Source organism: Euwallacea similis, chromosome 34 (genome assembly GCF_039881205.1).
Source record: "Euwallacea similis isolate ESF13 chromosome 34, ESF131.1, whole genome shotgun sequence".
Taxonomy (NCBI): domain Eukaryota; kingdom Metazoa; phylum Arthropoda; class Insecta; order Coleoptera; family Curculionidae; genus Euwallacea; species Euwallacea similis.
The window spans coordinates 1,767,685-1,781,569 of record NC_089642.1 but is presented as its reverse complement, the minus strand read 5'-3'; the positions used below and the strand labels follow the sequence as shown (position 1 = coordinate 1,781,569).

At 34.7% G+C, this 13,885-nt stretch overlaps 1 long non-coding RNA gene across 1 annotated transcript; it reads left to right on the top strand.

Annotated features, from left to right (window-relative positions):
• Window positions 1-7,273: 7,273 nt before the first annotated feature.
• On the top strand, window positions 7,274-9,037 carry LOC136418392 (uncharacterized). Its single transcript, XR_010752912.1, has 2 exons — window positions 7,274-7,658; window positions 8,575-9,037. It is a non-coding gene; the product is annotated as an uncharacterized lncRNA (long non-coding RNA).
• The last annotated feature ends 4,848 nt before the right edge of the window (window positions 9,038-13,885 follow it).

Below are 13,885 nucleotides of genomic sequence, written 5' to 3'. Positions count from 1 at the left end.
AGATATGAGACGCGAAAGCTTTTTTATCCAACAAAAATGATATTTAGGTTCTATATCATCATCATTATCATCTTCAGGAATCGGTTCACACTCGTGAATTGTTGGCCAGTAAAAATTTTGAATCAATAATAAATTAACATGTCTATTCAGTTTTTTTTTCGTCTATTTTGCAGGAACTGTTACTAATCCAGTCTCACCAAATTCAAGCATATAAATATTTACAGATATACAGTAGGCGCTCGTTTATCTGAATACTCGATTATATGGACTATCCAATATAATGAACAATAAAATTTTAACATGGTAGGTTCTATAGAATGAACAGCGGCAACCTCGATTATATGAACTTCTGGTAGTTCACCGCAGAGGTTTCGGGAACCCCCGAAAAGGTTTAATAATATATTATAACGGTATAAAATATGTACTAATAGTAATTTCCACAGCAAGCTATAGAATATAACAGGCTTATTTGATCCGCCGAGTTGCGTTCTGTCGTCAAAATATGAAGCGCAAAGTATTGACATTATCAGACAAAAGTGATATTATAAAGAAGTTGGAAAGCGGTGAAAGTGTCACAAATCTCGCAAAAAAGTATGGTATTGCAAAATCCACTGTTTGTCTTATAAAGAAGAATCGAATTAATATTTTGAATACTTCATCCGAGTGCTATGGTTTGAGTTAAAAAAAAACTTTAAAAACTGGAGAAATGCCTAGAATGGAAAAAAAATTATATGAATGGTTTTGTAAACAGAGATCCAGAAACCTTCCGGTAACAAGTGAGCTATTAAAGATCAAGGCAGAATCATTAAATGGGATTTTAAAAGAAAAAGAACACTTTAATGCAAGTGATGGCTGGTTGCAAAAGTTTAAACGTAGATTTGGCATTAGATTTTTGAAAATATCCGGTGAAAAACTATCAACGAATCCTGAACTTGTATCTCCATTTCAAGAAAATCTTCGTTCACTTATAGCCAGACTTAATCTTACAGATGCACAAATCTATAATGCAGATGAGGCTGGTCTCTTTTGGAAGTTGCTTCCCGAAAAAACGTTAGTAAGGAGAGATGAAAAAACTGCTTCCGGGAGAAAAAGTGAAAAAGTTACACTTACTTTTCTTGCCTGTACAAACGCTACAGGAGATCATAAAATTAAACCCCTTGTAATAGGGAAAGCAAAACGTTCACGATGTTTTACAAATTTTTCGTTGCCAGTAGACTATGCTTACTCTAAAAAAGGCTGGATGACTTGTACAATATTTGAGAACTGGTTTCATAAATGTTTTGTTCCTCAAGTAAGCTAAAAAGATAACATATGTATATAGAATATATATTTTATCTTACACCTTTGCATGCACGATTTTTTAGGTTGAAAAAGATTTAGATGAAAATAAATTACCTTTACGAGCCATGCTTTTGTTAGACAATGCTCCTAGTCATCCGATTGCTGAAAAATTATGTTCTAAAGATGGAAATATTTTTGTAAAATATACGCCACCAAATATAACCCCCTTGATTCAACCAATGGATCAGAATGTCATCCGCCTTACAAAACTGTACTATAGATCAAGCTTACTGTCAACTATAGTATCCTCTAAAGGTGAAGACATATCAAAAGTTTTGAAAGAGTTAACAATCAAAGATGCTATAATAAGTCTTTCTATAGCTTGGAATAGAGTTGAGGCTGAGACAATAAGAAAATGTTAGAAAAACACTTTAAATTTTCGTGAATATGACGATGATTCGGATTCGGAAAATGATGTTCCTCTTAGTTTTCTCAAAGAAAGATATGAAAACAAATCAGAGGAAACAATTGAAGAAGTTAAAAATTTGCTTACTGAAATTAACAATCAGGTAAACTAAAAAAATGGATCTTATATGATCATTTTTTCTTGCAGCCTAGTTGCATATTTAGTTTATATTTCAGGTTTCTCTTTCAACGGATGATATTCAAAATTGGAATAAAGATGATATTAATGAGCAAGATACAAGTGACACAAGTGATGAGGCGGTTTCGCTGATAGATGAAGGCGATGATGATGGTGCGCGAAAAAAAATCCAAATTAGTGCTTCAGAGGCTGTAGATGCGTTTAATAAAGTAATTGCATGGAGCGAAGAAAATATTTTCGAAATAAATGATTTATTAGTGTTAAAAAAATGTAGAATTCAAAAAAATTCAAAAATGTATTACGCATTATTTTGTTAAAATGTAACAGCTTAAAATAAAAGATTCGATTATGTGAACAATTTGGTTTAATGAACACCCCTGGTTTTTATTAGTTCATATAATCGAGTGGCTACTGTACCTCCGTTATTGGGAGGGGAGTATTGTGGTGCACGTAATTTAGGTCAGGTGTTGATTGTGAGTACCTGATTTATTTCCTTACTTGTTCCTTTTCAATTGTTAATAATTAATTTATTTATAGGTGTATTATAATTTAGTTGTTGTCATAGATAGGTCTGGCAAACTACCAATTATTTTTACTTTTTAGAGTATTTGCGAATAGTTACTTTTTGTCAAATTAGTTTATTTAGGTAGTTGTCAAGATTAAATAAAAACAGTTCTTTACTACATTCGCGATCGTCAACATCTTTTAACCAAAAGGACACTTAGTAAGAAGCATGTTTGTAAAAGATTCCAATTTGCCATACGTCATTTAAAATTGACTCCCACAAAATGGCGCAATACCTTATGGACAGATGAGTCAAAATTTGAGTTATTTGGCAGTTCTGGAAAGAGGAACATTGTAAGACGTCCACCCAATACTGAATTTAAGTCAAAGGTTACTTTAAAGACCGTTAAACATGGAGGCTCTTCTGTTATGGTTTGGAGTTGTTTTTCCTACTATGGTGTTGGACCCATATTTCACATTGAAGGTACCATGGATCAATTTGTTTATACAAATATTTTAGAAGAAGGTATGCTCCCATATGCAGAATGGGAAATGCCGCTATATTGGGTTTTCCAGCAGGATAACGACCCCAAACGTACAAGCAGAAGAGCCAAACAGTGGTTTAGCGGTAATAGGGTTGAGGTTCTAGAATGGCCAGCACAATCCCCAGACTTCAATCCTATGGAGAACTTGTGGAGTGACGTAAAAAGGTCGGTTTTTGAAGCCAAGCCTACCAACATAAATCAGTTGTGGGAAAGTATTAAAAATGCTTGGTATAGAATCCCAGTCGAAAGGTGCCAAAAATTGGTGGACTCAATGTCAAATCAATGTAAAGAAGTAATCAAGAACAAAGAATACTCAATCAAGAATTAGTTAATAGTAATTAATGTTAGTAGGTTTTCCTTGTAAATTAAGACTTTTTTTACGTTGTACGTTCTTTTTTATACATTGGTACTATTATTTTGCACACCAAAATATTGTAGATGTTTTGTTTTTTTGAGTTTATAAACAGAATAAATAACTTTTGCTCTATAATTTTACTTGCAATAAATACTTTAATAGTGTTAATTCCTACTATGTATGTAATATACTTAAAGTTATTGAAATTATAATTAAATAAATGTTCGGGAATAAGTAAATTGAATATGCTTGATGCTATTATTTTGCACATAACTGTATGTATTATATTGTGCGTTTACGTATTTGAACGGTAAGTTTTCAACATTTATAGTTTTTCTAGCGTTTTTATAATTGGCGTAAATTTTTTAAGGTTTTAAAATGCCAAAAGATTTGGGAAAAATCAAATGAAAATAAAAGTTATTTCTTTAGAAACAAAAATTAAAATATTAGATCGTCTACGTAAGAGAGAAAAAGTAACGGATGTTGCTAAATTGTACTCCATGAATGAAGTTACAATAAGAACCATAAGAAAAAATGAAGTCTCTATTAAAAAAAGTGTAGCTGCTGGAACATGCAGCAGTATGAGTACAATTTCATATGTAAGAAATGTCATAATGGAAAATATCGAAAAAGCACTAGTGATATGGATCGAACCCCAAACTCAAAAACGGATCCCAATTGATACCAATGCTATCACAAATAAGGCTTTAAAAATTTATCAAGTATTTCAGAATCAGTCTCCGTCCACTTTGTCAGATGAAAAGAAGGTATCTTTTTCAGCAACCCATGGTTGATTCGAAAGATTTAAACAAAGACATTCTATGCATAATCTAAAAATGAAAGGTGAAAGTGCATCTGCTGATTCGGATACAACATAATAATATCCCGTAAAATTTGCTGAAATTATTGCCGCCAACTTATATACACCTTATCAGGTCTTCAATGCTGATGAATTCGGGTTATTCTGGAAGAAAATGCCTGAAAGAACCTATTTAGCTAAAGGTCACAAATCAGCTAGTGGTCATAAAGCAGCGAAAAGTTGTAAAAGGGTTCTTTTCTGTTGCAATGCTTCAGGGAATTATATGATGAAACCATTGGTTATTAATAAATCAAAAACCTTCTCGTTTATTGGAGGGCTAATAAGAAAGCATGGGTCACTGCCATAACGTGCAATGAATGGTTTCATAACTTCTTTATCCCAGATGTCAAAAGTTATTTAGGTAAAGAGGAATTGCCTTTCAAAGCTCTTCTATTAATCGATAATGCACCAGGTCATCCTCCAGATTTATAACATGAAAATATAAAAGTTGTTATTTTACCAAAAAATACGACTTCCTTATTACAGCCTTTAGGCTCAGTTCGGTGCGAACAAGCGTCCAAGAAACACGTGTATGATTGGCTCCGGTGCAAATAGGCTCGTTATTGCGGCATAAATAGTGCGAGATAACTGGTTTTTTTTGTCTATGGAAAGCTCGTGACGAGTACTTTGCGTTGAACCAAGTGCTTTGATAGTGGAAGTGTGATTTGGTGAGTTACAAGGATTAATTGTGAAAACAAAAAAGTCTGAGTAAGTCGTTAAATCCCAATTTGCTCGTAAATTTATTTTAGGCCTGAGTGCCATAAATCGTCCTTCTCAGGTCGAAAGCTTTTACACTCTCATAAAAAACATCTGGGTACCATCCGTTCGATTCTGGATGGGAACTGTGCTGTTTGGCGCCAAAAAAATTATTTTAATTACCCCCACAATGGGTCCCATTGTGGAGGTAGGAACCTCCAGCCGTGGGGAGGAATTAGTGGGGACTTGCTCCCAAAGAAGGGCCAAAAAGCACAGGCCCCCCCTAAGTTCTAGCTCCGGATACTCCTCCGCTTCGGAGGGAGAAGGGCGCTGGAAATTAGACAGAAATGCGGCCGCAAAAAAAGCGGAAAAACCAACAAAAAATGAAATAGCCGAGGAGGTTCTCCTCCTCATTAACACCGTGTACAGTGACTCGCATTAATATTCGGACACTATGGTATTTGTGGAAATATTAAGTTTTTTGTTAAGTAACAGTATTTATTGCGTAATCATTAGTTACAACCATGTTTCTAGTATATGTAAATACATTTTTGATATTTGAAATTAAATTGTATACAAAGATACTATCGAACAAAGAAAACAAGGCATAATTTTACTGTCGCAAAAATATTCGGACACATACCAGGAACATAATATTTGTGAGGAAAATTAATATAAACAAAAAACATATAAACAAATTAATACTTCGTATGATTGCCTTTATATTGTATAACTTGTTCTAGCCGTTTTGGCATGTTTTCAATTATTTTTTTTATGTAATCTTCAGGTATGCGATGCCATTCTTCAACTAATCGTTGTTTTAACTCGTTTTTGGAGTTGATTGGCTTACTATGGACTTTGCGGTCTAAAAATTCCCATAGATTTTCTATGGGGTTGAGATCAGGTGATTGTGCAGGAGGATTTAATACTTTAGGACAATTATATAATAAATACTCTTGGACTAAACGCGACTTATGTTTTGGATCGTTGTCCTGGTAAAATTTAAAATTGTCGCGTATACCTAATTTTTCAGCACTTTTTAGTAAATTTTGTTTTAAAATATCCAAGTACATAACTTTATTTAAATTTCCTTCAATAAATACTAATTCGCCTACTCCTGCAGCTGAGATGCAGCCCCAAACCATTATACTCCCTCCGCCGTGTTTCACAGTAGGCCTGAGATTATTAATTTTTAGCTCTTCATTCTTTTTGCGCCATACCATTTTGCGACCATCGGATCCAAAAATGTTGAATTTTTTTTCGTCAGCAAATATAACGCTTTCCCAGTATGTTTTCTGTTTCACAACGAATTCATGAGCAAAGGCGAGAAGTCTCTTGCGATTGACTTCCGATATGTATGGCTTTCTTCGGGCTACTCTTCCGTTCTACCCGTCTTTTTTTAATAATCTCCGAATTGTGTCAGGATGCACTTTTTTGCTACTGTACTCTAGTAAATCAGCTGTCAATTTAGGAGCACTCAGTCCAGGGTTTATTTTAATTTGTTTAATAATTTTACGCCTTTCACGTTCATCAATAAGTTTCGGTCGTCCTTTTTGCGGAATTGATTCAATACGATTTTCTTGAACAAATCTTCTAATTATATCACCAACTGTACTTTTACTTACACTTAACAAATTACCGATTTCTCGATAAGATCTGCCTTTAGCGTGATGAAAAATAATTAATTGTCGTACGTCAAAAGAAATATTTTTGCCTTTTCGCCCCATAATATGAATTTTAGTAAGTTATAAGTTTGCCTTCAACGCACTGCATACAACTAACAAGAAAATTGAGTCTTGGATGCATCTCTAATCTTTTACGATCATAAAAAAGTCTGTATACAGTGTTTTTCTATTATTTTTTACCTGCATTGCACCGCACCGCATTCCGTGTCCGAATATTTTTGCGACAGTAAAATTATGCCTTGTTTTCTTTGTTCGATAGTATCGTTGTATATAATTTAATTTCAAAGATCAAAAATGTATTTACATATACTAGAAACATGGTTGTAACTAATGATTACGCAATAAATACTGTTACTTAATAATAAGTTAGCAAAAAACTTAATATTTCCACAAATACCATAGTGTCCGAATATTAATGCGAGTCACTGTATGTATAGGGTTATTCCCAATATTTTTCCTCGACCCTAAAATCTTTATTTTGGAAATAGAAAAAAACAGTTAAGACAAATGTGTTAGTTTTTATTGTGAATTATTAGAATCCGCCATCGGATGAGATATACAGGGTGTCTGTAAAAGGTCTTTACAACGCTCTACCACAGATTCTCCAGATCAAAACAAGACGATTTAGCCATATTTAGTCTAGTCCAAAAGTTGATAATAACAGCGCTAGAGGGCGTCAAAGTTGAAAATTAAAAATCAATTTTTTAACATATTTTCCATACTGTACAACATAAAAAACGTGAAAGTTGGTGTAGGGGAGTTTTTCAAGACGCCGAATTCATATCTGCTAATAAATTGCACTTACCTGGTAGAGGGCGCCACTTACGGCCCACCGCATGTATTAAATTGATTGAAACTTTTTTGCCTCCTGGTATAAATGATTTTCGAATACAGTAGTGTATTTGGTCATCGTTTATAAATAAAAAAGGTATACCTTGTTGATGTTGCTACGAGGAACCGTTTACGAGATAAATGCATTTTAGTAATTCAGGTGTAAGATTTTAGATTAAACAACTTATTTACTACAAAAAGGTACTCTTGATAAGACCTTTAATAATTCGCAGTAGTTTTACAAGAAAACTTAATTACCAAATCATGAATACAAAGAAATAAGAATATCACAAAAACTGTTCAAAGAGTCCACCATTTGCACGTATACAAAGGTTTATACGCCGAAGAAAAAAATTAGCACACAAAAATTTAGCAAATATTCTTTAGATAAAAATACGACTTGCTTTTACACGAACAATTTTTATTAGTTGTGTCCATTTTTCCATCTAAATAAAAGTATTGTCAATAATTTTAATTAATTTGAAAATTAAATTTTCGAGACTTATCATGGCCGTGCAATATACCAATGAAGAGTATACTGATACGGTATTGGTGTTTGGATATTGTCAAGGAAATAGTCGTGAGTGTGTCAGAGTGTACACCGATAGGTTTCCGAATCGTCGTATACCAAGCCATCCAACTTTTGCTGCTGTGGAGAGACGTCTTCGGGAGACCGGTCAATTTGCTCCTTCAACCGTTGATTGTGGAAGGCACCGTTTTGTAAGGGTTGTTGAAGTCGAAGAAGAAATTTTGGAACGTGTCGAAGAAGATCCAGAAATATCCACCAGACGACTAGTTGGGAAATAGGATTATCCAAAGATGTCGTTCATGGAGTACTTAAAGAAGAGTTGCTATATCCTTACCATAAGACGCCAGTTCAAGATCTTTTACAACATGATCCTAATATGCGCCTGGTTTTTTGTCGATTTTTTAATAGGCAAAGAGAAGGAGATTTAAATTTTGGTAACAATATTTTGTTTACCGATGAGGCGTGTTTTACAAGAAAAGGGGTAACCAATTTTCATAATGAACATGTTTATGCAGATGAAAATCCGCATGCAATAAAAGTAAAACATTTTCAACACGAATTCAAAATTAATGTGTGGGCTGGAATAATTAGTAATCATATTGTTGGTCCTGTCATTCTTCCACAAAGATTAACAGGGGAAATTTATTTGCAACATCTACAAAATTCGTTGCCAAATTTGTTAGAGAATTTACCTTTACAACTTCGGAGAGATATGTGGTTTATGCATGACGGAGCTCCACCACATTTTGCACTAAATGTTAGAAATCATTTAAATCAACAGTACCCAAATAAATGGATAGGCAGAGGTAATGACGCCCCTGTAAAATGGCCACCACGTTCTCCGGACTTAAATCCAATGGATTATTTTTTATGGGGACACCTTAAGTCCATGGTTTACACGACAAGTGTCGATAACGAAGAACAACTGTGGCAACGTATTCAAGATGCAATAAATAATATTAGAAACGACGAAGAAGTTATGCAAAGAGTACATTTTAATTTTCTTCGGCGTATAAACTTTTGTATACGTGCAAATGGTGGACTCTTTGAACAGTTTTTGTGATATTCTTATTTCTTTGTATTCATGATTTGGTAATTAAGTTTTCTTGTAAAACTACTGCGAATTATTAAAGGTCTTATCAAGAGTACCTTTTTGTAGTAAATAAGTTGTTTAATCTAAAATCTTACATCTGAATTACTAAAATGCATTTATCTCGTAAACGGTTCCTCGTAGCAACATCAACAAGGTATACCTTTTTTATTTATAAACGATGACCAAATACACTACTGTATTCGAAAATCATTTATACCAGGAGGCAAAAAAGTTTCAATCAATTTAATACATGCGGTGGGCCGTAAGTGGCGCCCTCTACCAGGTAAGTGCAATTTATTAGCAGATATGAATTCGGCGTCTTGAAAAACTCCCCTACACCAACTTTCACGTTTTTATGTTGTACAGTATGGAAAATATGTTAAAAAATTGATTTTTAATTTTCAACTTTGACGCCCTCTAGCGCTGTTATTATCAACTTTTGGACTAGACTAAATATGGCTAAATCGTCTTGTTTTGATCTGGAGAATCTGTGGTAGAGCGTTGTAAAGACCTTTTACAGACACCCTGTATATGTCAGAGATTTATTAGTCTTTAAGATTTGTAAAAGTAGCATTAGGATAGACAATAAGATGAAGGGCAGGCTGACAGGGCCATCTGAAGACAAAGCACTGTCGAACGAGGTCACTATTGCCACGGCGCGCTTAAGTGGCCATGTGTGCTAATTATTTGGGTGACACTAAACTATTGGTTCCTTTGTAATAGGGACTAACAGGTACTTTTCCCACGGTTCTGAAGGACTCACCAGAACTGGGAAAGTTAAGACAAGAGGGACAAAGAACGGGCAGTTAATAGATTGATGGGAAGAAGAGCGGTCATGGAATAGTGAACTGGTTTGTCTGTCTCTTCTATCTTTCTTTTCTCTGTTAATAAAAAAAAAGCGATATACCAAATACAAAAAAATGGAGAATACTTCACAAGTTACTCCGACATATACAGGGTGTCCCGAAAATCAATGTCAAAAATGGTATCACGAGATTATTTGGGTCAAAACATTAAGATTTAAGTCAAAAGTTATTTGAAGAAAATTTCTCGTTTAGATGCTATTGGCGGTCAAAGTTCTTGAAAAAAAAACATACTTTTTGCTATATCTCGAGAATGCTTCAATGGATTTTAATGAATCCCATTGTGCATTTATTCATTAGTGCAGGGATTATTTTCATGTAACGTTCATGTCTTTTCGCAATGTGAAAGTGGTAAATTCTTAGCCATCTTCGTACAAAAATGATCAGAACTTTTTGTTAGGCAGCTGCATTCTATCGTTTTTTTTTCTGATGATACATTAGCCCTTTCTCTAACTTCTCTATCTCTTGGAAATTTCTAGTACGGTTAACATTTCATGTCGAAAAAAATTATTTTCTTTTCTCATGCAGAACCCCAACTTACCATTCCTTCGATAATTATCGACACTTGTCGATGTGAACGCTGACGTCACTTATGGAAAATGCCATAAAAATTAATCAAGAGACTGAACTCATAAAAAAACAATTTAAATGAACTATAAAAAACGATAAATATGAAAAATTCAATAATTAACAAAATCATAGCAGATGTTCAAAGTGACCCCCATTTTCTTGAATGCATAATTGGACTCTTCGTCGGAAATTAAATTGAACCCTTCTTAATACCTCTGGATTATTCTTCAAGGTGGTAAATACGTGAATAATCCGATGACGTAATTCATTTTCAGTGTTTACGGGACTCGCATAGACCTTTACAAATTCAAAAGGTCTTAAAATTAATGTTTACTAATTACTCATCTTACATTAACCTTGCTCTTTAATGCACCCCATAAAAAAAAATCCATGGGGGTCAGATCAGGAGACCTGGCTGGCCATTCCACTGGAACATTTCTGCCTCTTCTTCCTATCCACCTTTGTGGAAATGCACGGTGCAGAAATTCGCACACGGCCGCGGTGTAGTGCGGAGGAGCACTGTCGTGCATGAACCACTTGTTAGCCCTCTGAAGAAGGGGCACATCTTCCATTAAGCCTGGCAACGTGTTTTGCAGAAAATCCAAGTAATTTTTCCCATTTAATCTGCGCGGTAAAATAAAGGGGCCCAGAAGAAAATCATCGATAATTCCAGCCCAGACCTTAATACGAAATTCTTGTTGGAAATGTTTGATTCTTCGTGCATTGGGATTTTCCTCTGCGTATTGATGGAAATTATGAAAGATGAACATACCAGAACGCGTAAAACCCGCTCCATCGGTAAATAAAATGTTTCTGGTGAAGCCATGTATATACAGGGTGTCCCACAAGTGTTTCATTATATTTCAGTGGGTAATAGCACATTGAAAAATAATATGACTCCCCATATAAATCATATTCCAATAATGCTTCATTAAGAAGGTACAGGGTGTTAAACTTTACTTAAAAAATCCAACTTTTATTGATATATTCAAAACCGTTTGAGATATGTAAGTGAAATTTGACACGTTTTGAGAGTTAATGTAGACGCATTTATTTATGTAAAAAGGCTGTTTTTCATTTCACCAGTGGCGTGCGTACCTCTCAGCACATTTTTAAAGAAAAAAATGGTGCGCCACTGCTTTTTATCAAAATAAAAATTATTTTTAGAAGTTTAATTTCATTTAGAAGAGAAATGCTCACTTGACTCTTTTTCGTCCGACGCATCATTTGCCAGTAAAAAATTGAATACCGTCTACATGCACAAATACTATGCATATCCGCAAGTTTAACTAATAATAACGATGGACTTAAATCCAGATAGCTGCTGTCAAGTATTTGACGTATTATGATATGCGTTGTTATGACTACCCTACAAATTAATGTATTGTCATTAAGTAACAACTTTTTATAAATATTTTATTGAATGTATCATTTTTTTAATTGTGTTAATTTGTTTAACTTAATAAATTAATTATAATGGCTCAATTTACATCAGCTGAACTTGCGGATATGCATCTTATTTACGGAATGGCAAATTGTAATGGCAGAAGAGCTTCGCGATTGTATAGAGAAAAATTTCCAAGACGAGTCATTCCGCATGAAAGTATCTTTGCTAGGATTCATAGTCGTGTTAGAGAAACAGGCAGGCTACAACATCGCCGACGTTCAGGTCACCGACTTTCAGCGAGGACTGTTGAGCTTGAAGAAGCTGCTCTTCTACAAGTGGAGGTAAATCCTTCCACCAGTATCCGGGCTATTGCACATAATACGAATACTGCACGATCTACAATTTGGCGTATTCTACGCGAAGAACAACTTTTTCCATACCATCTTCAAAAAGTACAAACTTTAAGCCCAGAGGACTACCTATATCGACGACGTTTTTGCCGATGGTGGTTACAGAAGCATTTGTGGCAACAGAATTTTGGTGAACAAGTTCTCTTTTCGGACGAGGCATGTTTTACGCAAGGCCTTTTTAATAGCCATAATAGTCATATATGGAAAATGGACAACACTCGTGCTATTGCTTTTCGCAATAATCAACGGCAATTTTCCATAAACATTTGGACCGGAATTTTAGGTGATAACATAATTGGTCCTTATCTGCTCCCACCTCGTCTAACTAGCCATATTTACGAACAATTTTTAAGAAATATTTTACCAGTGCTTTTGGAGGATGTGTCACTAAATGTTAGACAAAGAATGTGGTTTCAACAGGATGGAGCACCTGCGCATTTTTCCCTGCTTGCTCGGCAACATCTTGATCAGGTTTTTCCTAATCACTGGATTGGCCGAGGCGGACCAGTAAATTGGTCGGCGCAATCCCCTGATCTAAACCCTCTGGATTTTTTTTTTGGGGTCATGTAAAAAGTTTAGTGTATGAAAGACCTATTGACAGTGAAGAGGATTTGCTAGCAAGGGTGTTGGCAGCCTGCACACAAATCCAAAATACAGCTGGAATATTTCAACGTATCAGAGTATCAATGAACAGGCGAGCTAAATTATGTCTTGAACAAAATGCCCACCAATTTGAACAATTTCTGTAATATTACGGCAAATAAATAATATTTAAAACACACTTGATATTATTAAAACCATTTAGAGAATATCGTGCATATAGACGGTATTCAATTTTTTACTGGCAAACAATGTGTCGGACGAAAAAGAGTCAAGTATTTCTCTTCTAAATGAAATTAAACTTCTAAAAATAATTTTTATTTTAATAAAAAGCAGTGGCGCACCATTTTTTTTCTTTAAAAATGTGCTGAGAGGTGTCCGTACGGACGCCACTGGTGAAATGAAAAACAGCCTTTTTACATAAATAAATGCGTCTACATTAACTCTCAAAACTTGTCAAATTTCACTTACATATCTCAAACGGTTTTGAATATATCAATAAAAGTTGGATTTTTTAAGTAAAGTTTAACACCCTGTACCTTCTTAATGAAGCATTATTGGAATATGATTTATATGGAGAGTCATATTATTTTTCAATGTACTATTACCCACTGAAATATAATGAAACACTTGTGGGACACCCTGTATATGTCGGAGATTTATTAGTTCTTAAGTTAGAATTGTACCATTAGAACCGATAATGGATGGGGGGCAGACTGACAAAGTCATCTTGAAGATAAAGCATTGTCAAACGAGGTCACTACTACCGACATAATTAAGTGCCCACATATGGGATTTGTCCACGAAAAACAGGGACTAGCAGGTACTCCCCTTGGGTCTTAAGGACCACCCGATCGGGGAAAGTTAAGAAGGGAAAAAGAACAAGTAGTTAAGAGATAGTAGGGCAGAAGGGCGGTCGAGTAGTAGTGAATTCGTTAGTTTGCCTTTCTACTTTCGCTTTCTTAAATTATTATAACGTTAAACATGGAAAACGTTTCTAATATTACCCCGACATATACGGTGTTCCAGTTTATAGTAGCAGGACTTTAACAGTCGATAGAAGACCTTTTCTT